This window comes from Ranitomeya variabilis, chromosome 3, assembly GCF_051348905.1.
Source record: "Ranitomeya variabilis isolate aRanVar5 chromosome 3, aRanVar5.hap1, whole genome shotgun sequence".
Lineage (NCBI taxonomy): Eukaryota > Metazoa > Chordata > Amphibia > Anura > Dendrobatidae > Ranitomeya > Ranitomeya variabilis.
Genome location: NC_135234.1, coordinates 56,538,783 through 56,564,070, shown reverse-complemented (window position 1 = coordinate 56,564,070; position 25,288 = coordinate 56,538,783). Strand labels below are relative to the sequence as shown.

Here is a 25,288-nt window from a genome sequence, read left to right as displayed (position 1 = left end):
TAGAGCTACCTAGCACCTGACAGTGTTATCCTGCACATTAGCACAAGATACTGTATCTAGTTAATAGCGACTGCCAGAGCGGCGCAGTGAGCAGATAGTGTACTTTCCTGGCTCTAGTTAGGGTGGTTAGTGGAGTCCACCAGAGCGGCGCTGCACACACTCCTGTGCCGTAAATGTTTATGTTTAGTTGATTCCTTGGCACCACAATAGCAGTGTCGAGTGCAAGAGATTTAGAGGGACTCTTACCCTGAGTCTTGGGGCAGAATTATGTGTCGACTTGCTTGCGCTCTCTGTGCGGTATTGCGGCCCTGTGACGCAACAGGGTTCGCTTCCTTCATACCGGGTGAAGCTAACCCATATGTTTACTCACATTATACCACCATATAGTCCATCATTACCAAGCAGCAAGTTACTTAGCTGCACTGTGGACCCCGGACTGCGAACGCACCTTATATAATTTCTAATTATTATTTGGTGCGTTCCGCCAGTCCTAACACATGCCCCCTTTATTTTTGGTATCCCCATTACCATGACTTGGTCCCAGTCTACTTGATTGAGCTCTACCCTTAATTTGCTGACATCAGCTTTCCTAAAGTTCCAGGTTTTTGCATCTCCCCTTTTGAATGTGTGATTGAAAATTACATTGAAATTTACCACATTATGGCCACTGCTTTTCAAATGCTCCCTGATCTGTAGATCTGAAAGTGTATTTGATCTATTTGACAAAAACAGATCCAGCAGATTACCTCCCCTAGTTGGTTCATCTATCAGCTGAGTTAAGGTACCTTCACACGAAGCGACGCTGCAGCGATAGCGACAACGATGCGGATCGCTGCAGCATCGCTGTTTGATCGCTGGAGAGCTGTCACACAGACCGCTCTCCAGCGACCAACGATGCCGAGGTCCCCGAGTAACCAGGGTAAACATCGGGTTGCTAAGCGCAGGGCCGCGCTTAGTAACCCGATGTTTACCCTGGTTACCAGCGTAAAAGTAAAAAAAACAAACACTACATACTCACCTGCGCGTCCCCCAGCGTCTGCTTCCTGACACTGACTGAGCTCCGGCCCTAACCAGCACGGCGGTGACGTCACCGCTGTGCTTTCACTTTCACTTTAGGGCCGGCGCTCAGTAAGTGTCAGGAAGCAGACGCTGGGGGACGCGCAGGTGAGTATGTAGTGTTTGTTTTTTTTACTTTTACGCTGGTAACCAGGGTAAACATCGGGTTACTAAGCACGGCCCTGCGCTTGGTAACCCGATGTTTACCATGGTTACCAGTGTAAAACATCTCGCTGGTATCGTTGCTTTTGCTGTCAAACACAACGATACACGGCGATCGGACGACCAAATAAAGTTCTGGACTTTATTCAGCGACCAGCGACATCGCAGCAGGATCCTGATCGCTGCTGCGTGTCAAACTAAACGATATCGCTAGCCATAGTCGTTTCGTGTGAAGGTACCATTAGATAATTGTCCTGTACTGTGGATAAGACCTTGCAGCTTTTAGCACAACCAGAATATTCTATGTCCCATTGAATGTCTTGATAGTAAAAATTCCCCCATAAAATGACCCTATTATTATATGCTGCCTTTTTAATTTGTTGCAGCATGCCATAATCTCCCTGTTCCGCAATATTAGGAGGCATGTAGCAAACTTCAAATAGCAGCTTTCCATTATTGCCATCCCCATGTAAATTTACCCATACCGAATCTACATTGTCGCAGCTTCCCCAAATGTTGTCATAGAGCACAGGTTTTAGGTTGGATTTTTGTGAAAATACACACCCCTCCACATTTTCTGTCTTTACTGTCTTTTTTAAATGTAGTGTAACAATCTACGTTTGTTAACCAGTCGTAGCTTTCTTCCAGCCAGGTTTCTGTAATGCCCATCACATCGTATTCTGTGACCGACATAAAAGTCTCCGGTTTATTTATTTCTTTGTTTGTAAGACTTCTTGCATTCAGCAGCAGACATTTAATACTATTAACACATAAGTTATTCCAACTCAGCTCCCTACTTTCCTTGCGTATCCAAGCCCTCCAAAATTCTCATTGAACCCAACTTTCTCATTCTTTCTGTCTACTCTATCCACTTATTAGCACAACTACCCTCCCTCCCCCCAGATAGTAGTTGAAAAGCTCCTCCATCTGTCTGGCACAGTTGCAATCTCCCCATTGAGGTGCAGTGCATCCCTACCATAGAGTCTATATCTGACAGATAAGTCAGCCCAGCTCCCCATGAACCCAAGCCCTTCCTTCTTGCACCATTTTCTAACCCACTTATTTCTCTCTCTAAGCTCCCGCTGTCTTTTTAGTGACGCTCATGTCACCAGCAGTATTTCTGAAAACACCCTGTTGTAACTGTCACCCTGTTATGTACTTTTGGGTCCTGACCTTCCCCACCTCCACCCTCCTCCATATCACTGGCCCCAGCCAGCGCATGGTCAGTGAGATCTAAACTCCTCCCCGGTTTTGCAATGCTCCTGATTGCTGCAAGCTGCACATTTAGATCCATTACTCGGGCCTCCAAACATGCAGTTTGCTGACATCGAGCACAGACATATTCACCCTCAAACGGCTGTTCAAAGCATGCATACATCTCACAAGATGCACACCTGGTAGCATTGTCCATGAAGCACATATTAAATGGGGATAAACAATACAGATGAAAGCATAGAAAACAATGGAAAACTAGAAAGCAAAACTCCAAACTATGCTCTTGTTTTATACTATAACATTGTGTTTCACTATGCACTTATCTATTGTCCCAACATTTTAATGGCAACTTCACCTGGCTTCATAGCCTCACAAAGACTAACTAGAACTTGTAGTCCTCCAGTCAGCATAGGTGAATCTGCTAGAAACTTTTAGAACAAACACTTAACTCACAGACACTTGATCACATGGACCAATCACAGGCTACCCAGTTTTTCTTTAGTCAAGTTTTAATCCGCCCACAGATGAAAAACAGATAAATCCCAAATAATTATAGCAGTCACACAGTTCTCACAAACTATGATATTTCATTTAAATATGCACTAATCTGCTGCCTCTGCACTTTAATGCCACCTCTGATCTGCTCAACAGCCTCACTTAGACTTACCGGAATTTGCAGTCCTCCAGACAGCACACAGCACAGGTTAATCTGCTAGAAACTTCTATAACAAACACTTAACTTGTAGCCATTTAATCACATGGACCAATCACAGGCTACCTCTTTTTGTTTTTCTTTAGACATGCTTTAACCCGCCCATAGACAAAACACAGATAACTCCTCAACAATTTCAACAGTTACACAGTTGTCAAAAACTATGACATTTTGCTTAATAATGCTCTTATCTAGCACCGCTGCACTTTAATGCTGCCTCCGCTCTGCTCAACAGCCTCGCTTAGACTCACTGGAATTTGTAGTCCTCAAGACAGCTCAGCACCTCTTGTACTCCATCAAGACTCATGTAGCATGAGTGTGAGCTACGCCAGTCTTGATGAACAGGCCCCATAGTTTGAAGAGCTGACCGGAGTGCATGGAAATAGATGAGAATGAATAAAGCCTTCTATAATGACTTACGAAGCAAATCTTTTTTTTGTACTCTGTCATCAGAGTTAGCATTTTTACTCAATAGGACGTCAATAATCATGAGTGAAGTATCTTCCTGGATAAATAGAACTTTTAATCCATACACCATTTTTTGGCACTATGGGAACTAAAACAATTATTTTAGCAAAATCTAATGGTATTGAGTATGATTAATAGTTTCTGAAGGGAAGCAGGTTTACTAATTATACACCCAGTCTATGTGTACAATTCTTTCAATGCTAACCAGCACAACCAGACCCTTGTATGTGATCCAAAAATCACAGAATAGGAAAAATGTCCAATTTGTCAATCATGTTATTGAATAAACTGTGAAATTATTGTAGGTTGCATCACAGCCTGGATCAGATTGGATCTCCGACAACCAACTCGTCCAGTAATAAACTTTTTTTCATTAAAGTTGTATTTTGGATAAAGTTATAAACTTTATCTAAGAAAGATAAAAGATAAAGTTACAAACTTGAAACAGATAAATATTACATAAAAATGAACTTCAATAAGTCACTCAAAGCGCATGGCTTTATCACAGTTAGGGCTTAGTCACACTGCAGCATTTGGTCAGTATTTTGCATCAATGTTTGTATGCCAAAACCAGGAGTGGAACTTATAGAAAAACTATAATTGAAAGATTGAGACCTGTTCTGTGTTTTGGACACACTCCTGTTTTTGGCATACAAATACAAAATATTGATGTGTAAAAAAAGCCGTATAGAAGGGCAGTCGGAATGGGATTTTAAATCATTTTGCACTGATTAAAAAGACAAGAGGATACAATAAGACATTTGATTTGTTATTTTACAATTATGCCTTCAAAATATGGCTGGCCTGGAGTCATCCACCAGTACACAAAAAAGATATCTCTGGTCATAACTAAATATAGATATTCAGATTTGTAATTATTTTCATTTCTAAGGTATCTATTACAAGTATTGTGTGTCTATCTTTCCTTTTTCACTTCTCAGTTGGGCGCTGGCAGAGCCACCATCATAATCCTTGGTTTTATTCTTCCTGCTGAACGGCATGTGTCTTGTGCATATTATAGCCTTGGTCTCCCCACACCCCTCCTTCCTAACTAGATTATTTCCCCAGTTGTGCCTGTCACTAGAGCTCCTCAAGTAATTGACATAGCGCAGTACCGTACAGTCAATGACTAATTGAGATGCTGCTGACACCAGCACATGCAACGTAATTGGCCTCTAAACCTACCTTGTATGGATGCCCTGGGATTGGTTTTGCATGTCTGATGCCCAATTTGAAAACAAGTTTATACTTTAGTTTTCTTAATTGCAAAATCCCTGAATAATGTAATATCTTATTGTTCGTAGGAATGTAATGTAAGCCAGAGAGATTTTCTATCCGGTGTGAATGTGAAATTAACAGAACACATAGATCAGCATATTTTATACATCTCAAGTAATATATGGCGAAATTTCAATCCTCACTATTCAGTTTCATTAAGTGGCTCTGAGAAATATGAACTGCTTTAGTAAAATTAAAATATTGATAAAACCATTTTTTACTTCTGGAAGTAATTGAATCGATATATTATTACATAACCCGGCAACAGTATTGCTGCCCAGTAATACTAGCATTGTGATTTAAGGGACTGAAATGATCTTATCAAGCAATTTAGTGATCTCTACCATACGTTATTGGAAATTCTCATTATGTGAAATGTGCTGTCAATAATAACAATGTTAAGATCTATTGTTTAATATGAGAAGATCTTAACGGGAACCTGTCACTTTGTGCATGCAGATCTACTTGTGGGACAGTATATATATATATATATATATATATATATATATATATATATATATTACAAACGGTCCTATATACATATATATGCCTGTGTTAGTGATGACAACTTCAAGGCACTTCCTGTATGGAGAAACTAGTCACATGCATTCAAATAGTAAAGAATAATAAGAACCACTGCGCATCCCAAGGCAATAAAGTGAGCAGAAAAAACTGGACTTACTGGATAAGGAATTAAACGAATAGGACTAAAAGCCTTGAGTTCCCTTGGGGGTGGAGTGGAACCTGTCTGCAGTATATAGCTGAAAAGAATATCATACAATGAATGTGATATAGATACAATAGTGCAGATGCTGTAATAGAGGATATTGAATACACACTTACTTATTATAAAAGGGGCTTGTATCTGCTATACTGTACAAGAGTTCTTGTGTTGGTGCTGCTAGTCCTCCTTTCCCCAAGCTTAAAGCGTGTTTGCTAAGGAGGAATAGGGTAATACGTAATTGCAAAGTATTTGCATAAACTTTACAACTATTGTTAGTATGATTTGAGACTACTTACTGCCCGTATGTGGGTCTGGTGGTTGCACCGGTGGTGCTGGCTAGCCGTATTGTGGCTCAGCCAGTACAGATGTTCATAGGGTCAGTGCCTTGCGGTATGATAGCGCTGGCTAGGTCCGATGATTGGTGGTGCAGGGTGACAGCAGAAGTTTTCTGCACGAGTGCGTTCTAGCAATCTAGCATGACAAGAAAGACCTTACCCTGAAGCATGTACCGCTGCCGGTAACAGAGAGATAAGGTTATGCGTTCACTCACCAGGTTTTACTAACGTCAGTGTTTGTAAACTGGATGCGCTGTTTAGATTCAGCAGTGGTGGAGCAGGGGTTACCTGTAGAAGCGCGATCTGGCGAGAGCGCAAGAGCGCGGGAGATCACCAGCGCCTCGCGTGTCCCGGCCGGAAACAACGCTGAGGACGCGGCGGTGATTGGGGGGCGGAGCTGTAGTGACGTCACACAGGGTAAGGACGGGAGCGTGGTGGAGACAAGCTGCCTACGCGTTTCGAGGGTTAGCTTCCCTCTTCGTCAGGGCTATGTCTCCACCATAGGGGTGCGTCCTTAAATAGCCGCCTGATTGTTGGATGAGCTTCCCTTTTTTATCCTCTTTTTTAATGAAATAGTAATAAAAATTATATTATATTTTAACACTTACATTTTTCCTCTAAGCACAATATATCCTCTAAAGCCCAAATTAATAAAGGTCTCCTGCTTTTTTTCCTTTTTTTCCTTTTTTCCCTTTTTATCTATGTAAAAATCTAATGATATCTGTAAGAGTATTTAAAGATTAAGTTTTTAGCGAGCCCAGGGTTCTTTTTATTATTCCAGCTCACGGTGACAAACGGCATTTTATATTTATATTAATAACGTTCTAATTGGTATCTCAGCCCAAAATCCTAGGATAATTGGCAATCAGGGAGTGCTTGATGCGGCTAATCAATTCTAATTATGGTGCGATCTATCAATCAGGGGTCCCAGGGAAGCTCATCCAACAATCAGGCGGCTATTTAAGGACGCACCCCTATGGTGGAGACATAGCCCTGACGAAGAGGGAAGCTAACCCTCGAAACGCGTAGGCAGCTTGTCTCCACCACGCTCCCGTCCTTACCCTGTGTGACGTCACTACAGCTCCGCCCCCCAATCACCGCCGCGTCCTCAGCGTTGTTTCCGGCCGGGACACGCGAGGCGCTGGTGATCTCCCGCGCTCTTGCGCTCTCGCCAGATCGCGCTTCTACAGGTAACCCCTGCTCCACCACTGCTGAATCTAAACAGCGCATCCAGTTTACAAACACTGACGTTAGTAAAACCTGGTGAGTGAACGCATAACCTTATCTCTCTGTTACCGGCAGCGGTACATGCTTCAGGGTAAGGTCTTTCTTGTCATGCTAGATTGCTAGAACGCACTCGTGCAGAAAACTTCTGCTGTCACCCTGCACCACCAATCATCGGACCTAGCCAGCGCTATCATACCGCAAGGCACTGACCCTATGAACATCTGTACTGGCTGAGCCACAATACGGCTAGCCAGCACCACCGGTGCAACCACCAGACCCACATACGGGCAGTAAGTAGTCTCAAATCATACTAACAATAGTTGTAAAGTTTATGCAAATACTTTGCAATTACGTATTACCCTATTCCTCCTTAGCAAACACGCTTTAAGCTTGGGGAAAGGAGGACTAGCAGCACCAACACAAGAACTCTTGTACAGTATAGCAGATACAAGCCCCTTTTATAATAAGTAAGTGTGTATTCAATATCCTCTATTACAGCATCTGCACTATTGTATCTATATCACATTCATTGTATGATATTCTTTTCAGCTATATACTGCAGACAGGTTCCACTCCACCCCCAAGGGAACTCAAGGCTTTTAGTCCTATTCGTTTAATTCCTTATCCAGTAAGTCCAGTTTTTTCTGCTCACTTTATTGCCTTGGGATGCGCAGTGGTTCTTATTATTCTTTACTATTTGGTTGTTCTTTTTAACAGGATCGGCACAGAGCCTGTTGCAACCACTTGCAGCTCCCGCAGCAATCTACTCTACCCTTTCAGGTGATTAGGCGCCAGTATACACAATCTATATTTAGTCACATGCATTGCCCAGGTGTGATTTTGTCCCAATCTTCCACACAAACACTCTCATAGTTTTATTTGAAACATTTATTTATAGCTGCTGATTCCAGGTCTGTCTGAACTTCTCCATAGATGATACTTGGCTTTTGGCTCTTGGACAACTCTTCTGATAATTCTTTACACTCCTCTGTCTGAAATTTTTGAGTACACCTGGTTGTGACTGGTTTATAGTGAAATTATATTCTTTCCATTTCTGGATTATGGCCCCTACTATACTCACTACAGTCTTTAGTAGTTTAGAAATCTTCTGTAACCAATGTGATCAGAATGTTTTTCAACAATAAGGCTGTGAAGGTGGATTTACCCTTCATGAGATGTTTCTTGTGTGGCACCTTGGAAATGAGACACCTTTTTATAGGCCATCAGTTGAGCCAGCTGATATTATTTTTCACTAAGTGGCAGGCTTGTTTGGATTTGATAGATTTCAGCTGGTGTCATGACTTTCCATGGCTATTTACACCTCCCTTCCTTCATGTGTTCAATACTTCTTCTCTGAGTCATTTCTCATTATTGCACATAACTTTAGATTGGATGGGTTGTTACTGACATCTGGCAAGAATTTCATGTCAATAGCATCTTTACAATACCACAGTTGATAAGCTGGTAGGGTTTTGGGAGCCTAAGCTTTACCTTAGTACTGTAATCCATATTTATATGTTTCAAGACTCAAAAAACATTTTGGACATTTGAGTTAGTTAAAATTCATTGAATTTGTGGTTTCAACTTAACGGCATGATTGCCATCAAACTCATTTTCTGGTACTTTGTTGCATGTAGGAGCCAAGATAAGTGGAGAATATTATACTCTTATGAAACTATTGCATGTGATATAAAAGTTACACTACATCCTTCCCTTGATTGTATTGCAACTACAAATTCTGGATATTAAAAACTGGAAACCAGATATGCAAAGCTGACTATTCTACGAAAAACTAGGACATTAAATTAATTTTTATATGTAGAGAAAGGCAGAACATCTCTCCAAAGTCTTATACATGTGCCTTACCCATAAGTTTAATGAAATGTTCCAGACCAAGCAAAAACATTGCTTTTGTAATTCTTATCCAGTAAAGTAAACTTTTTTGATCTAAAGAACCTTCAACAGTCAGGAGGCATCAAAAGTTCATGAAGATACTATTGAGAAGGATCTAAAGGTACCGTCACACTAAACGATATCGCTAACGATCCGTGACGTTGCAGCATCCTGGATAGCGATATCATTGTATTTGACACGCAGCAGCGATCAGGATCCTGCTGTGATATCGCTGGTCGTTGATTAAAGTTCAGAACTTTATTTGGTCATCAGATTGCTGTGTATCGTTGTGTTTGACAGCAAAAGCAACGATACCAGCGATGTTTTACAATGGTAACCAGGGTAAATATCGGGTTACTAAGCGCAGGGCCGCGCTTAGTAACCCGATGTTTACCCTGGTTACCAGTGTAAAATGTAAAAAAACAAACAGTACATACTCACCTTCGCGTCCCCCGCCGTCCGCTTCCTGCACTGACTGAGCACCGGCCATAAAGTGAAAGCACAGCGGTGATGTCACCGCTCTGCTGTTAGGGCCGGCGCTCAGTCAGTGCAGGAAGCGGACGGCGGGGGACGCGAAGGTGAGTATGTACTGTTTGTTTTTTTACATTTTACACTGGTAACCAGGGTAAACATCGGGTTACTAAGCGCGGCCCTGCACTTAGCAACCCGATGTTTACCCTGGTTACCCGGGACCTCGGCATCGTTGGTCGCTGGAGAGCGGTCTGTGTGACAGCTCTCCAGCGACCAAACAGCGATGCTGCAGCGATCGGCATCGTTGTCTTTATCGCTGCAGCGTCGCTTAGTTTGACGGTACCTTAAGGGTGGTGTCCCCTGCCTTGTGGACCTGAAGATAGTGGTGAAGCACAACACAATAACATTTTATCTATTGTCAGGACCATAATACAGGAGACACCATTCATACCACCTTCTCAATGGAATCCTTATGAATAGAGATGAGCAGATCAATTCACATAGGATCAAGTTCAAGTCGAATTTCTGAAATTCATGATTTTACATGAATTCAATCATTTTGAGATTTGATTTGTGATTTGCAAAAAAACAGAAGTTGGCCCCACCATTTACCACACTGCTGAAGCATCAGAGAGCAGGCAAACATTATTTTGTATATACATGGCTTCCCCATAATCCCCTGCAGCTATGACATCTTACAGATTATCATACCTTGTACGGTAGTGGTCAGTACCTTGGCTATCACAGATCAGTGGCTCCCATTGGAGGAGAGTCTGTATGGCAGATTAATTTTCCATCAACAGAGTCACTACATATTTCTCTTATGTAGAGTGTCAGCTCTTATGTCCAATGAGGTCTTTCTCTTTTAGAGTGTGAGTTGTTTGACCAGAGGCTCTCTCTCACTTGTAAAGTGTAAGGTCTTATGATCACAGGGATCCTCTCTTCTCTGTAAAGTGTAAGCTCTTATGGTCAGTTGTCAGCGGGGTCCACTTTCTTTTGTAAAATGTAAGAATTTAGGGTCATCGAAGGCCCTTTCGCTCTCACACCTGTAGATTGTAAGCTCTAATGGCAAGTGGGATTAAGTCTTTCTCCTGTAGAATGTATTATTTTATTGTAAGTGGAGTCCTCTTTCTTGCTTATAAAGTGTAAGCTTTTATGGTCAGCAAGATTCTCTTTCTCCTCTCCCCCACGTGTATTTTCAAGCAACTACAAACTTTCCAGAATTGAAATTCATTCAAATTTATTTGCCCAAAATCAAATTTACAAGGAAAATTTAGCAAAGTCAGCAAACTTAATTTTCAAAAGTTTCATGACCATTTGCTAAACTATTCCTGATGTATTGTGTCTTGACCAAAAACATTGCATTTAATTAAAAGAAATTACAAAAGCAATGGTTTTGTTGGGGCTGTCATACTTTAATACATTTATGATTTAGGAAAACCTGTTTGACTCTGACGTGCTGCTCTGCTATTCTCTACTATAGGGCTCCTACTCACTTGCGAGCAACTCGGATGAGTCTCGCATGTTTAAAACCCGGTTCTGCACCCGTCACTCAGATCGTAGCGTGCGGCCGCATAGGAAGACATGCAGCCGCATGCTCCGCTCCTGAGTGCCAGGTGCAGTGCCGGGGTATTGCCGTGCGAGACTCATCCGAGTCTCGAGCAAGTGAGTAGGAGCCCATATACAGATGCTAGGAAGAGGGGTGGCCAGCTCATTTGAAAAATTCACCCATACTCCATATTCTACTTGTGTTGCCAAATTTTGCATTAACATATAATTATATCACCAATCACTAGTGTCACATTTTGACTGTAGTAGCCATTGGCGGACTGGATCGTGATTACCCTATAAAATATCAGAAAACATGTACTAAATATTAATACAAATCACTGTTATAATTATGACCCAAATATGATATAACAATAACAGTTAAAGGGGTTGGGTTATCAGGACCATTCAATTTTTTATATGGACTTAAGAACTGCAGGCAGGTAATTGCTAATTACACACCATCTGCTTCTGCTGACAGACATCGTTCACTAACCACTCCTCTAGGTGATTCTGCTGCTTCTGCTGAAGTCACATTAACAGAGCAGTGACTTCTTATCTGCTCTACTCTATTGATGGGGAGTGACATAACCGCTGTAGTCCGACTATCAGGATGAGGTCTGTATTTATGCCCCATCGACAGAGCAGCCGGAAGAAGAGCTGCTCTGTTAATATTTGAGCAGCTGGATCACTGGCAAGAGCAGTCAGTGACCATTTTAAGCCAGCTCCAGATCGGTAGTTGTTAACTAGTTAGCAACTACCTGCCTGTTATTTTTTAGTTCATAGTAAAAAAAATATAATTTAGTACACTAAAAGCGTTTGCAATAGTTCTACGGCACACACAACATAACTTGCCAGATGACACTGTATTCTCGCTTACAATTACTATAAATGGGAAGGGTAAATGGAAAAGTCAATTGAATTATCAATTAGAATCCCAAATGAATACACCTTATGAGTGAAAAACTTGCTAAATGGTGCCTAAGGTTAGCTGCCTAATGACCAGTGAAGGTGACTACATGCTATGTGAATAATATTATGCAATCACTGCATGGACCCCTTCTATTCAGGAGATGTACTGTTACAGTAGCTCTGGAACTGGTGAAAGGAATGACTAAATGAATGACTGAAATATGCCAAACATTGTTTTCACCTTCCTGACCAGGTCAAATTTTACAATTCTGACCAGTGTCAATTTATGTGCTAATAACTCTGGAATGCTTCAAGGAATCCTAGTAATTTTGAGAATGTTTTATCATATCATATTGTACTTCCTGATAATGGTAAAATTTGTTCATTATGACTTGCTTTTATTTGTAAAAATATCAGAAATTTGGCAAAAATTTAGAAAATTTTGCAATTTTTGAACGTTTCATTTTTATGCACTAAAACCAGAGTTATGTCACAGAAAATAGTTAATAAATACCATTTACCACATGTCTACTTTAGATTAGTACAATGTTTGAAATATATATTTTTTTGTTAGGAAGTTAGAGGGGTTAAAACTTAATCAGCAATTTCTTATTTTTCCAACAAAATTTGCAAAACCATTCTTTTAGGGATCACATGACATTTGAAGTGACTTTTAGGGGCCTAAATGACAGAAAATACCCAAAAGTAACACCATTCAAAAGACTGCAGTCCCTCAAAGTCCTCAAAAACACATTCAAGAAGTATATCAAGACTTCAAGATATTCACAGGAATTAATGTAATTTAAAAAGGGGAAAATGAACATTTTCCTTTTTTTCATAAAAGTTTACTTTATCTCCAAGTTTTTATTTTCACATGGGTAACGGATGGAAAACAAATTTTTTGAGCAATTTCTCCTGAGTACACTTATACCCCACTTGTTGGGAAAAACTACTTTGGATTTGGGTGCACAGCAGGGCTCTGAAGGGAAGTAGTGCCAATTGACTTTTGATATGCTAAATTGGGTGAAGTAAATAGCGCATGTCATGCCGTGTTTGCAGAGCCCGTGATGTGCTCAAACAGTGGAAACCCATCACAAGTGATCCTATTTTGGAAATTACACTCCTCAAAGAACTTGTCTATAGATGTGGTTAGCACCTTGAACACACAGATGCTTCACAGAATTTTATATTGTTGAGCTGTGAAAATGAAACAATACATTTTCCCACAAAAATGTTACTTTAGCCCTATATATTTCATTTTCAGAAGGGTAAGAGGAGAAAATGGACCATATAATTTGTTGTGCAATTTCTCCTGAGTACACAGATATCTCATATGTGGTGGAAAACAACAGTTTAGGTGCAGGGCAGGGCTCAGAAGGGAAGGAGCACCAATTGACTTCGGAATGCAAAATTGTCTGCAATAGATAGCGGATGACAGGTAGCAATTGCAGAGTCCCTGATGTGCCTAAGCATTGAAATTCCCCATAATTGACCCCATTTTATAAACAACACCTCTTAAGGTGCTTCACAGAATTTTATATTGTTGAGCCGTGAAAATGAAAAAAAAATTCCCACAAAAATGTTGTCTTAGCCCAATTTTTTTCATTTTTACAAGAGTAATAGGAGAAAATTGTCCATATAATTTGTTGTGCAATTTAATGTGAATTCGCAGGTACCCATATGTGGTGAAAAGCTACTGTTTGGGCACACGGCAGGGCTCAGAAGGGTAGCAGAACCAATTGAATTGTGGAACAGAATGCAAATCCCCCTGACATGCCAAAACAGCAGAAAACCCCACAATATACCCCATTTTGGAAACTACATATCTTGAGGAATTAATCTAGTGGTGTAGTGAGCATTTCTAACCCTCAAGCGATTCATAGAATTGAGCAACATTTGACTGAGTCAATGGAAAATTACAATTTTTTCTACTAAATTGTTACTTTGGCCTCAAGTTTTCCATTTTCAAAAGGAATAATAGGAGAAAATGGACCACAAAATATATTGCACAATCTCTCCTCTTCTCCTGCACATAATGCCTCTTTTGTGGCCAGAAACTACTTTAGAGGCACAGTGGAAAGCTCCAAAGGGAAAGAGCACCAAATTATAGTGCACATTTTGCTGGAATGATTTGTGGAAGCAGTGTCACATTGGCAGAGACCTTGAGATGCCTCAACAGCAGAATCCCCCCATAATTGACTTTGTTTTACAACCACACTACATCTCTCAATGAACATCTAGGAGTGCACTGATCACATTGACATCACTGGTTTGTCACAGAACCATAGACCATTGGCCGGTGAAGAAAAATAATTACAACTTTACCACAAAAAAATTGTTTTAGCCACAGATTTCACATTGGCACAGAGGGAAATGGGTAAAAGTGGCAGCAAAATTTGTTACACATTTTCTGCTGAACGTGGCAATGCTCTACTGTACTGCTTAGCCACACGTCGAGGCTCAGGAGGAAAAAAAGCGCTATTTGACTCTTTGAGAACAAATTATCACAGAATAGTTTGCAGGCTCCATATACAGAGACCTTAAGTTCCAGAAGAGCAGAATCCCAACTCAAGTGACCTCATTTTGGATATAACACATCTCTGGGAATTTATCTGCAGGTGTAGTGACGATTTTGACTCCATGGATGTTTTCCAGAAACCAGTAGAAGTGAATGTTGCTTAGCAAAAATGGCAAATCAGACAGTTTTAGTGCCCAGTACATTGCTGTGCCTGTACATTGTGCTAAGCTTGTGCTTTTGGAGACATACAACCATAAATTACGCGGGCTGTCATCACTACAGAAATGGCAAGCACATAGATACTAACTCGAGTTTAGGCACACCATGGGGCTCTAAAGGGAGATGGGTATTTGGATTTAAGAGCGCAGAATTTGCTGGATTTCTTTTGGGAAACGAGTCATTTTGCTTTTCCAGAGTCTTTGTACTACCATTACCATGGAAGCCCCCTATATTTCCATTGACAGATGACCGAAATGAGTGGGGGCTTGTTTTTTTGTGGATTGCGCTGTCTCTTTTGTTGGGAACATTTTCCATACCTTTTGGGATCACATTTATCCTGTGCTCCACACTGAACACTTACATCGGGATTTCCATCTAAATCTCAGGATAACATGTTTCAGATGAAAACCTGAGGGATCCATTCACTATAATGAGGCAGCAGAGTTACTCTGCACTACATCTGACCTCTGTTCAGGGTTGTCCTTTTCAGACGTACACCAAACTGTGGCAGACGGCACTTTTATGAGTGCCTAAAAAGACTGACAGAGCTGGATCATAGGCCAGATGGCATCCACAGTGTCACCACCTGTCTTTTTATAGGGAATCTTCCTCCAGCGGTTCCATCTGAATCATGTATTTCAGAGATTTACAAGAAAGTTTTTGAATCACCATATTTTGAGGGCAATAATTTTTCTATATTATTGCGGACAGAGTCATGTGAGGGCATGATGTTTGCAGGATGAGTTGATGTTTTTATTGGTACCATTTTTGATCACATAACATTTTTTATTGCTTTCTATTACAGTTTTTAAGAGGCAGAATTAACAAAAACCAGCAATTCAGGAATTGATTTTTTTTATGCCCTTCGAATGCCATTCAAATTTTTATTCTATAAAAATGATGTGACACCTATATTCTTTGGGTCAGTACGATTACAGTGATACTACACTTTTTTTTATCTTTTGGCATTTTTATGCAATAAAAACTAATAAAAAATAGAATTGTATTTGCATTGCTTTATTCTTAAAGCTATAGCTTTTATATATTTTCTCTGATGGAACTGTATGACAGTTTATTTTTTGTGGGACCAGATAACGTTTTCAGCTATACCATTTTAATTTACATTTGACTTTTTGATTGCATTTTTTCCAATTTTTCTTTAGCGGTATGATGAAAAACCATAGTTTTTGCCACTTTTCTTACAGTGTTCATTCAAGGGCTAACTAGTGGGTCAGTTATATAAGTTAGGTCATTATGGATGCGGCAATACCAAATATGTGTACTTTATTCATTGATTTTTCTCATTTTCTATTCTTTATTTATTTTTTTTAAATATATTTTTACATTTTGGAAAACCTTTTTTTTTTTTTTTACTTTTTTTTCCTTGCTCAAGGACGGACATGAACTTTGCCTGCCCTTTTCACTGATCTAATACTCTGAAATGATTTTGGCAGGCAGGGAGAAGGTGTGTAAGCTCCTGCTCTGAGCGGGAGCTTGCAGGCTACTGTCCGTGGGTGACCCTGCTGCCATCTTTGGGCCGGGGGTCACCATGCAGACCATCAGTACAGCGCAATCACAATTGCTTTGTGCCTATGGGGGATGAGATTGAGCTCCCTCCTTCTGCGATGCCCATCGATGTCACTGTCACTATTGACAGCAGAATCAGAGGGATAAAATGACCTTGATCGGTGTTAGGACTGATAGTTGGTGTTGCTGCAGGAAGTCAGCCCTTGGTAGCATGAGCCAGCATGATCATCATGAAGTATAAGTATGGTGGTTTGTGGGAAAATATTAAAGGTCTCTCTTTACTAAGAAGGCATTGGGTGAAATAAAGATTTCACCCTTTTATTCGAAATAGTGAGGAAGCACGAGATCACTCCACCTCCCATCTTTTGTTGATGCAAGTTTAAGGTAATAAAAAAGTTCAGATTCTCAATTGGAGATAAAATCGTGATTTTCTTGCTAATCCAATACAAAAATATACACAGTGCAAAAAATAGAATAAATGAAGGGGGAGACCTCCATGAAATCTACACGTTTCAAACGACAATGGTTCTTAATCCTGGTATTAATAACATTTAGCATTTAAGACACGGAGGTTTCTTATAGGTCTCTCACTTCATGTATTTCATCTTTACAACATGCATATCTTTTTTAATAGGTTGCCAATAAAATCACAACTTTATTTCCAATTGGATCTGGAAGCTGAACATTGTTTTTTTTCCTCTTTAACATACAAATGTGAAGTCCCTGCAGGAGACAGCAATACAAAGGAATTGTAATTAAACAAGTTTGATCAAAATTGGCCAAAATGTTTAATGAAAATGAGTCTATGTCATTTTTTGTTAAGGTTTGTGACAGGGAAAGTTAAGATAAGCAACCAATAGCCTGCATGGCATTAACCCCTCTGTGACCTTAGACGTACTATCCCGTCGAGGTGACCTGGGCCTATCTGACCCTCGACGGGATAGTACGTCATAGCCGATCGGCCGCGCTCACGGGGGGAGCGCGGCCGATCACGGCCGGGTGTCAGCTGCATATCGCAGCTGACATCCGGCACTATGTGCCAGGAGCAGTCACGGACCGCCCCCGGCACATTAACCCCCGGCACACCGCGATCAAACATGATCGCGGTGTACCGGCGGTATAGGGAAGCATCGCGCAGGGAGGGGGCTCCCTGCGTGCTTCCCTGAGACCCCCGGAGCAACGCGATGTGATCGCGTTGCTCTGAGGGTCTCCTACCTCCCTCCTCGCCGCAGGTCCCGGATCCAAGATGGCCGCGGCATCCGGGTCCTGCAGGGAGGGAGGTGGCTTACCGAGTGTCTGCTCAGAGCAGACACTTGGTAAGCCTGCAGCCCTGCACAGCAGATCGCAGATCTGGCAGAGTGCTGTGCACACTGCCAGATCAATGATCTGTGATGTCCCCCCCTGGGACAAAGTAAAAAAGTAAAAAAAAAGTTCCCCACATGTGTGTAAAAAAAAAATAAAAAAAATATCCTAAATAAAGAAAAAAATTATTCCCATAAATTCATTTCTTTAGCTAAATAAAATAAAAAAACAATAAAAGTACACATATTCAGTATCGCCGCGTCCGTAAGGACCCAACCTATAAAACTGCCCCACTAGTTAACCCCTTCAGTAAACACCGTAAGAAAAAAAAAAAAAAAACGAGGCAAAAAACAACGCTTTATTACCATACCGCCGAACAAAAAGTGGAATAACACGCGATCAAAAAGACTGATATAAATAACCATGGTACCGCTGAAAACGTCATCTTATCCCGCAAAAAACGAGCCACCATAGAGCATCATCAGCAAAAAAATAAAAAAGTTATAGTCCTGAGAATAAAGCGATACCAAAATAATTATTTTTTCTATAAAATAGTTTTTATCGTATAAAAGCGCCAAAACATAAAAAAATGATATAAATGAGATATCGCTGTAATCGTACTGACCCGACGAATAAAACTGCTTTATCAATTTTACCAAACGCGGAACGGTATAAACGCCTCCCCCAAAAGAAATTCATGAATAGCTGGTTTTTGATTACTCTGCCTCACAAAAATTGGAATAAAAAGCGATCAAAAAATGTCACGTGTCCGAAAATGTTACCAATAAAAACGACAACGCGTCCCGCAAAAAACAAGATCTCACATAACTCTGTGGACTCAAATATGGAAAAATTACAGCTCTCAAAATGTGGTAACGCAAAAAATATTTTTTGCAATGAAAAGCGTCTTTCAGTGTGTGACAGCTGCCAATCATAAAAATCCGCTAAATAACCCGCTATAAAAGTAAATCAAACCCCCCTTCATCACCCCCTTAGTTAGGGAAAAATAAAAAAAATTAAAAAATGTATTTATTTCCATTTTCCCATTAGGGTTAGGGTTAGGGTTAGGGCTAGAGTTAGGACTAGAGTTAGGGTTAGGGCAAGGGTTAGGGCTAGGGTTAGGGTTAGGGCTAGGGTTGGGGCTAGGGTTAGGGCTAGAGTTAGGACTAGAGTTAGGGCTAGGGTTAGGGTTAGGGCAAGGGTTAGGACTAGGGTTAGGGCTAGGGTTGGGGCTAGGGTTAGGGCTAGGGTTAGGGCTAGGGTTGGGGATAGGGTTAGGGCTAGGGTTAGGGCTAGGGTTAGGGCTAGTGTTACGGCTAGTGTTAGGGCTAGTGATAGGGCTAGGGTTATTGCTAGGGTTAGGGCTAGGGTTAGGGTTAGGGTTGGGGCTAGGGTTGGAGCTACAGTTAGGGTTGGGGCTAAAGATAGGGTTAGGGTTTGGATTACATTTACGGTTGGGAATAGGGTTGGGTGTGTCTGGGTTAGAGGAGTGGTTAGGGTTACCATTGGGATTAGGGTTAGGGATGTGTTTGGATTAGGGTTTCAGTTATAATTGGGGGGTTTCCACTGTTTAGGCACATCAGGGGCTCTCCAAACGGGACATGGCATCCGATCTGAATTCCAGCCAATTCTGCGTTGAAAAAGGAAAAGAGTGCTCCTTCCCTTCAGAGCTCTCCCGTGTGCCCAAACAGGGGTTTACCCCAACATATGGGGTATCAGCGTACTCAGGACAAATTGGACATCATCTTTTGGGGTCCAATTTCTCCTGCTACCCTTGGGAAAATACAAAACTGGGGGCCAAAAAATAAGTTTTGTGGGAAAAAAAAGATTTTTTATTTTCACGGCTCTGCGTTGTAAACTGTAGTGAAACACTTGGGGGTTCAAAGTTCTCACAACACATCTAGATAAGTTCCTTGGGGGGTCTAGTTTCCGATATGGGGTCACTTGTGGGGGGTTTGTACTGTTTGGGTACATCAAGGGCTCCTCAAATGCAACGTGACGCCTGCAGACCAATCCATTTAAGTCTGCATTCCAAATGGCGCTCCTTCCCTTCCGAGCTCTGTCATGCGCCCAAACAGTGGTTCCCCCCCACATATGGGGTATCAGCGTACTCAGGACAAATTGATCAACAACTTTTGGGGTCCAATTTATCCTGATACCCTTGTGAAAATACAAAACTGGGGGCTAAAAAATCATTTTTGTGAAAAAAAAAGAATTTTTATTTTCACGGCTCTGCGTTATAAACTGTAGTGAAACACTTGGGTGTTCAAAGTTCTCACTACACATCTAGATAAGTTCCTTTGGGGGTCTAGTTTCCAATATGGGGTCACTTGTGGGGGTTTGTACTGTTTGGGTACATCAGGGGCTCTGCAAATGCAACGTGACGCCTGCAGACCAATCCATTTAAGTCTGCATTCCAAATGACGCTCCTTCCCTTCCGAGCTCTGTCATGCACCCAAACAGTGGTTCCCCCCCACATATTGGGTATCAACGTACTCAGGACAAATTGGACAACAACTTTTGGAGCCCAATTTATCCTGATACCCTTGTGAAAATACAAAACTGGGGGCTAAAAAATCATTTTTGTGAAAAAAAAAGGAATTTTTATTTTCATGGCTCTGCGTTATAAACTGTAGTGAAACACTTGGGGGTTCAAAGTTCTCACAACACATCTAGATAAGTTCCTTGGGGGGTCTAGTTTCCAATATGGGGTCACTTGTGGGGGGTTTGTACTGTTTGGGTACATCAGGGGCTCTGCAAATGCAATGTGACGCCTGCAGACCAATCCATTTAAGTCTGCATTCCAAATGGCGCTCCTTCCCTTCCGAGCTCTGTCATGCGCCCAAACAGTGGTTCCCCCCCACATATGGGGTATCAGCGTACTCAGGACAAATTGGACAACAAAGTTTGTGGTCCAATTTATCCTGATACCCTTGTGAAAATACAAAACTGGGGGCTAAAAATCATTTTTGTGAAAAAAAAAAGGAATTTTTATTTTCACGGCTCTGCGTTATAAACTGTAGTGAAACACTTGGGGGTTCAAAGCTATCAAAACACATCTAGATAAGTTCCTTAGGGGGTCTACTTTCCAAAATGGTGTCACTTGTGGGGGTTTTTAATGTTTAGGCACATCAGGGGCTCTCCAAACGCAACATGGCATCCCATCTTAATTCCAGTCAATTTTGCATTGAAAAGTAAAATAGCGCTCCTTCCCTTCCGAGCTCTGCTATGCGCCCAAACAGTGGTTTACCCCCACATATGGGGTATCGTCGTACTCAGGACAAATTGCACAACAACTTTTGTGGTCTAATTTCTTCTCTTACCCTTGGGGAAATAAAAAAATGGGGGCGAAAAGATCATTTTTGTGAAAAAATATGATTTTTATTTTTACGGCTCTGCATTATAAACTTCTGTGAAGCACTTGTTGGGTCAAAGTGCTCAACACACATCTAGATAAGTTCCTTAAGGGGTCTACTTTCCAAAATGGTGTCACTTGTGGGGGGTTTCAATGTTTAGGCACATCAGGGGCTCTCCAAACGCAACATGGCATCCCATCTCAATTCCAGTCAATTTTGCATTGAAAAGTCAAATGGCGCTCCTTCCCTTCCGAGCTCTGCCCTGCGCCCAAACAATGGTTTACACCCACATATGGGGTATCAGCGTACTCAAGACAAATTGCACAACAATTTTTGTGGTCAAATTTCTTCTCTTACCCTTGGGAAAATAAAAAATTGGGGGCGAAAAATCATTTTTGTGAAAAAATATGATTTTTTATTTTTACGGCTCTGCATTATAAACTTCTGTGAAGCACTTGTTGGGTCAAAGTGCTCACCACACATCTAGATAAGTTCCTTATGGGGTCTACTTTCCAAAATGGTGTCACTTGTGGGGGGTTTCAATGTTTACGCACATCAGGGGCTCTCCAAATGCAACATGGCGTCCCATCTCAATTCCAGTCAATTTTGCATTGAAAAGTCAAATGGCGCTCCTTTCCTTCCGAGCTCTGCCCTGCGCCCAAACAATGGTTTACACCCACATATGGGGTATCAGCGTACTCAGGACGAATTGCACAACAAATTTTGGGGTCTATTTTCTCCTGTCACCCTTGGTAAAATAAAACAAATTGGAGCTGAAACAAATTTTGAGTGAAAAAAAGTTAAATGTTTATTTTTATTTAAACATTCCAAAAATTCCTGTGAAACACCTGAAGGGTTAATAAACTTCTTGAAAGTGGTTTTGAGCACCTTGAGGGGTGCAGTTTTTAGAATGGTGTCACACTTGGGTATTTTCTATCATATAGACCCCTCAAAATGACTTCAAATGAGATGTGGTCCCTAAAAAAAAATGGTGTTGTAAAAATGAGAAATTGCTGGTCAAATTTTAACCCTTATAACTCCGTCACCAAAAAAAATTTTGGTTCCAAAATTGTGCTGATGTAAAGTAGACATGTGGGAAATGTTACTTATTAAGTATTTTGCGTGACATATGTCTGTGATTTAAGGGCATGAAAATTCAAAGTTGGAAAATTGCGAAATTTTCAAAATTTTCGCCAAATATTCGTTTTTTTCACAAATAAACACAAGTTATATCGAAGAAATTTTACAACTATCATGAAGTACAATATGTCATGAGAAAACAATGTCAGAATCGCCAAGATCCGTTGAAGCGTTCCAGAGTTATAACCTCATAAAGGGACAGTGGTCAGAATTGTAAAAATTGGCCCGGTCATTAACGTGCAAACCACCCTTGGGGGTGAAGGGGTTAAGGGATAAAATCATAAATGGGATTTGTTGGGACTGAGGATGGTCTCTAATATTTAACAAGTGTTGTTGAAGGTCTCCATTCCTGGCACAAAGACCACTCACTCTGGATGCCTTAGAGCAGTTCAGGTTTCAGTCAATTAGTCAGGACTCAGAAGCAAACCTGGGGTACCTTGCCCATTTTAGCGAAAGCAACAAATTTAACTTGGGGAGAATAGGAGTCAGGTTAAAGTGAAATGTGAACAACTGGACAACTGCTCTAGGAAAGTTTAAAGAATATAGCAATGGTCAATCTGGTCAAGGACTTTACTTTTTGGGCTATGTGCACACGTTCAGGATTTTTAGCATTTTTTTGTGTTTTTTCAGCCGTTTTCTTCCAAAAAATGCTAGAAAAAGCTTAGATAAGCATCCCATCATTTTTAATGCATTCTGAATTTTTTGTGCACATGCTGCATTTTTTTTCACGGGGGAATCGCATTCTTGAAAAAAACGCAACATGTTCATTCTTTGTGCAGCGATTCCACACACATAGGAATGCATTGCTCTGCTTACTTCCCCCATGGGGCTATCCCCATCATGCGGGAAGTAAGCGGATCATGTGCGGTTGGTGCCCAGGGTAGAGGAGAGGAGACTCTCCTCCAGGAATGGGAAACCATATACCTGTAAAAAAAAAGAATTAAAATAAAAAATTGTAATATTCTCACCTTCTGGCAGCCCCCTGCATAGGCAGCATCAATAGTAAAAAGTTGGTCACACTTGTCAAACACTATGCTTGACAAGTATGACCAACCTGTCAATCAGTTTTCCAAGCGATGCTACAGATCGCTTGGAAAATGCTAGCATTCTGCAAGCTAATTACGCTTGCAAAATGCTAGTGTTTTTAGCAGGAATATGCATGCCAATTCTGCATGCGTATTTCCCGCGGCAAGGAATTACAGAATTGCTGTGGTAATTTCCGCTGCAATTCTGCAATGTGTGCACAAAGCCTTAATGTCAGCTCAAAGCTCCTAAGTAAAAAAAGGTTCCAAAGAAGGTTGCACATGGAGTTTGAGCTAGAGCTGACAACAAGTGGAGGGCAGAAGCGGAGTAGCGGGTTTGAGAAGATGTCGATATTTCAAGGGTGATTCGAAGAGTCGGACAAAAATAAATTGTTAGTGTTTAGATTTTAATTGAGCTTACAGAACTTTTTATATTCCCTGCATTATGTGGAATTTTTCAATTCAGTATTACAAAGCGTTAGGCAATATAATGTCTCTGTATAGAATAAATTCTCTTAGAAAAATATCTTCTCATAGAAAAGGAAATCACAGTAATTAGAACATGCCACCATTTCTTTATCATGTTAAAAATAGGAAAACAATTTCAATATAAAAGCTTATGATATTGGAGGTACTGCATGGGCCCATAGATTTTTGTGGGTGCCGTATTATTGATCCCTAACATGACCGAGCTCTAACCACACATACTGTAGGCATCCATGTTATTCACATGATCTACTATGAATGAGCTGACAGCTGTCATCGTAACAATAGTAATAGATTTGATACATGACAGCCCGTGTAATGTATATTGATAGAATAAATTGCATTGTGAAATTATCGTGATGAAGAGTCATTAGTATATGGGGTATAATTATTCATAAAATGAAATCCTAAATCCAAATGAGTCTCCTTTTACATTTAAATAACACGGTCGTTATGGCACATTTCTGTAGAGCTCTTATTATTTAAGATATCCTGGGATGAAGTGAATGTTCAGTATGCCATTTTGAAGTCACAAATCTACAGTATAATGTTTCATTTTCTCATTCTTAGATAGTGCAGAAAGACCGTAGAATCGCACCATTGACATTTGAGAAGCCGCATATCGCTTTCATTCTCCAGATTACAAATTTAATCTGTCACATTATATAAGCGTTAAAATAGTAGTTTGGTTGCTTCATCTCCTGTTTTCTCTCGAGACAATTTATGCATTTTATCTGCTGCATAAATTAAGGAATTCAAAGTCCGACCGGTTTGTATTCCTGATGGCTTTTGGGGGCCTTGTCAATTCCTATAGCCTTTTCTCAGGCCCAGCTGTGTGGGTTGGAAGCCACTCGGCTGGTAATTAGGTATTTATCAGATTGTTTCTGAAAAGCCACGAGACAGCTATCTGACACAATTATCTTTGAAAATTGAATCCCCCTTTTTAAGCCCTGCTGAGGACATTCAGAAGAAATGTGAATGTTTAAAGCTAAATGGCTTTGAAAGCCCTCTTGCCTTTTTAAGAACAAATACAACTGGAAAGTCAAAATACCATCTTGGGAGAATATTCTGTACCCTTTTCCAGCACTGTATTTCCTTTTGTTCTCATCTTATCATTTCATCATTATTTTATAAGCTAAATTACTTCTATCTGTCAGTTCTCCTCGCTGCCAAATGTCTATCAGTCTTAAAGAATTCAAAGGTCTTTCTTCTGCGATGATCCTTAAAATTAAAGGTTATTCTGTCTTGGTCCCCGAAACCTCACTCGTAAATGAAATACATCTATAATGTTATCTATCATGGCTAAGGTTGCTGAATTGCTACAGCCGTCAAATTCATTTTATATACCTCTTCGATGGCTAAGTAAAAATCTTTGCAATAATAACATTTTTCAAGTGCTCTGTTAGGCTTAACCAGGACATTTTTATGTGAACGAGAGATAAAGAAGAAACACTATGTGCTCTTGATATGTAATTCTTACTACTTAATTATGTCTTTAGGGTATCTCTTGTCTGGTGGAATCAATTATAAATAGGGTCATTCTATAAAAGAGTTCCTGAAGACAATGGGATCGTATAAATTGATTGACTGGGTTGGTAGAAGGTTCTTCTGGTGAGGATATGTACAGTCACATATTTACAGAACCGAATGATGAGATTTTTCAGTAGAAGGATATCATCTATGTTAATAACTCTTTGTGTATTACAGTGGTTCAGAA

At 40.6% G+C, this 25,288-nt stretch overlaps 1 protein-coding gene and 1 long non-coding RNA gene across 5 annotated transcripts in view; both read left to right on the top strand.

Annotated features, from left to right (window-relative positions):
• Window positions 1-25,288, top strand: part of ROBO1 (roundabout guidance receptor 1) — a 1,469,611-nt gene that overhangs the window by 216,283 nt on the left and 1,228,040 nt on the right. The window lies entirely within an intron of this gene.
• Window positions 7,247-7,968, top strand: LOC143817940 (uncharacterized). The gene is made up of 4 exons (XR_013224218.1): window positions 7,247-7,467; window positions 7,552-7,644; window positions 7,727-7,805; window positions 7,895-7,968. It is a non-coding gene; the product is annotated as an uncharacterized LOC143817940 (long non-coding RNA).